This window comes from Suncus etruscus, chromosome 4 (assembly GCF_024139225.1).
Source record: "Suncus etruscus isolate mSunEtr1 chromosome 4, mSunEtr1.pri.cur, whole genome shotgun sequence".
Lineage (NCBI taxonomy): Eukaryota > Metazoa > Chordata > Mammalia > Eulipotyphla > Soricidae > Suncus > Suncus etruscus.
In genome coordinates, this window is record NC_064851.1 from 94,103,124 (window position 1) to 94,106,103 (window position 2,980).

Sequence of the window (2,980 nt, forward strand, 5' to 3'; positions counted from 1 at the left end):
CCATATTAATATCATATGACGTAACTTGAGACTCAGAAAAGTTATAAGGGACAAAGATAAATATTTCTTAATAATCAAGGGGTATATGCAACTGGAAGAAATCACACTCCTAAACATAAACACACCCAATGAGGGACCAGCAAAATATGTAATACAGTTGTTGACAAATCTGAAAGAAATCAATAGCAACACAGTAATAGTGGGAGACCTCAACCCCTTGTTAGGTCAACCAGTCTGAAACCCAACAAGAACATACTATCTCTGAAAAGATAAATAGAAGAAAGTTGACTAGTAGATATATAGATATAGATATAGATATAGATATAGATATATGGCACTCCATCTCCAGAAAACTGGATACACATTCTTCTCCAATGCACATGGATCATTCTTCAGGATAGATCACATCACATGCTGCCCCATAAAACATATCTCCATAAAATCAAGAGGATAGAAATCATGAAGACTACCTTCTTTGATCAAAAGACACTGAAAGTAGAAGTGAACTACAAATGAACAAAGAAGAAAAACTTTAAACCTGGAAATTAAACAGCTCACTTCTGAACAACCAGTGTGTCAGAGATGAAATCCAAGTGGAAATCAAAAGATTCCTAGAAACAAATGCCAATGAAGAAACAAATCAGAATTTGTGGGACACAGTAAAAGCTTTTTTAAGAGGAAAATTTATAGCTTTGCAAGCACATATCAGGAAGGAAGAAGGGACCTACATAAATAGCTTAATGCCACAGCTTTTAAAATTAGAAAATGATCAACAAAATGAACCCAAACTAAGTAGACAGAAGGAAATAACAAAGCTTAAAGCAGAAATTAATGAAGTGGAAACCCAAAAATCAATTCGAAAGATCAACGAAAACTGAAGTTGGTTCTTTGAATAAACAAAGATTGATAAACCACTAGCAAAACTCACAAAGAAAGGAAGAGAAAGAAATTTAATAAACTGAATTAGAAGTGACAAGGGGTGTATTATTACAGATAATACAAGATATTATATACAAAACAAACAAAATTGATAAACCACTAGCAAAACTCAGAAAGGAAGAGAGAGAAACTTAATAAACTGGATTAGAAATGACATGAAGTGTGTTATTACAGATAATAAAGAGATCCAAAGGGTAATCAGAGACTACTTTGAAAAACTCTATGCCACAAAACGCAAGAACCTGGAATAAATGGATACATTTTTGGACTCTTATAATCTTCCATGGTTGAATCAGGATGATTTAGCATATGTAAACAGTCCCATTACTGTTGGGAAAATAAAAAGAAATAGTGCTATTTTACAGAACATATTTTAAATCTGCAGTCTCTCATTATAGTTTTTCTGGACCAAACTTCTGATTTTCCCTGAATTTAGGTAACATCACTTACTTGCTCTTCCTTACTATTCTTCTCCAAAAACTGTACCCAGTATAGTAGCTAGAAAAATATTTTTAACATATACATTGTATGAATTCTTTATCTTTTTAAAATAATTCATCAGCTAACAATTACTCCTAAATAAAAATCTGTGCTTCATGACATATCCTTCACTCTTCATGTGGACATTTTTCTACCTTCATGCACTTCTACCTTTTTTTCCTCCTCCATACTTTCTCTGTATTCAAAATTTTCTTTGGATCAAATCATGCTCTTTCCTTGGATCCAGGTTTATTTTCTTCCTACTTAGAACTCACCTCCACATTTTCAAATACTGATGCTTTTTGTTTGCTTGTATGTTTTGTTTTTGGGCTACAGCCAGTGACAATCAGGGGTTACTCCTGGCTATGTGCTCAGAAATCGCTCCCAGCATGGGGACCATAAAGAATGCAGGGGATCGAACTGAGGTCCCTCCGGGGTCAGCTGCATGCAAGGCAAGTGCCCTACCACTGCGCTATCTGGCCCAAATACAGATGCTTTACCACTTTTTAGGTCTTTCTTCACTGAAATGCATATTATCATATATCTCTCCCTGATTATATCAGCTAGAACATCAAAATCTACTATATCTCTTCATCACACATTCAGTTCTTGAAATCATCTTATTTATTTATTCTTATTTATTTCATGTTTTCTATTAATCTCTTAATTAGTTAAGCTTATTTTAGAAGTGCATCTATTAGGAATATATATTTTTATAAAACATATATATATATATACCTATATATATATGGTTTAACTGATAGATGCATCCAGTTACATTATTGAAGTTGTGTCAGTCTTCTTCACATCCTTACCAACTTTTCTACCCATATACATTAAACTAGCTTAAAACACATCATGCGGGGCCGGAGAGATAGCATGGAGGTAAGGCGTTTGCCTTTCATGCAGGAGGTCATCGGTTCGAATCCCGGCGCCCCATATGGTCCCCTGTGCCTGCCAGGAGCAATTTCTGAGCCTGGAGCCAGGAATAACCCCTGAGCACTGCCAGGTGTGACCAAAAAAAAAAAAAAAAAAACAAAAAAAAAAAAAAAAAAAAAAAAAAACACATCATGCTTTGTTGAAGACTGGATGTACTATAATTGCTGTTCATATCACCAACTGAACTTGCATTCCCTTGTACTCCAATGGTCTCTTGAGTCCATCCAAGAGTGATTCCTGAACATAAAGCCAGGATTAAGCCATTGACACCTCTAGATTTGTCCCCTCTGCACAAAATATGACACTTAAAATAAGAGAAATAAAAACAGTACACGTATTCTTAAACTTTATCTAAATTCTGTAACATTGATTACTTACACCTGACCTGATTATCATTATTCTTTATTTTTTTTTTACCACTCAGACTGCATCCTCTCCCTCTACCCTTTCCAGAGAAAAGGGATAACGATCATCAATGGTCAAAGGCAGTCGCAGAAGTGACACCTAGAGCCGGCTTCACGCTCAGGAGGGAATGCTCTGACTCCTCCTCATGGCTTCGAGTACTCTCAGAGAAACTTCTCTAGTCACATACTATAGAAATGATCCCTGAAAGTATAGTCTT

The 2,980-nt window shown here is 35.3% G+C and overlaps 1 non-coding gene across 1 annotated transcript; it reads right to left on the bottom strand.

Moving 5' to 3' along the window:
- Window positions 1-2,773: 2,773 nt before the first annotated feature.
- LOC126008195 (small nucleolar RNA U3) lies at window positions 2,774-2,980 on the bottom strand. The gene has a single exon (XR_007495549.1). It is a non-coding gene; the product is annotated as a small nucleolar RNA U3 (small nucleolar RNA).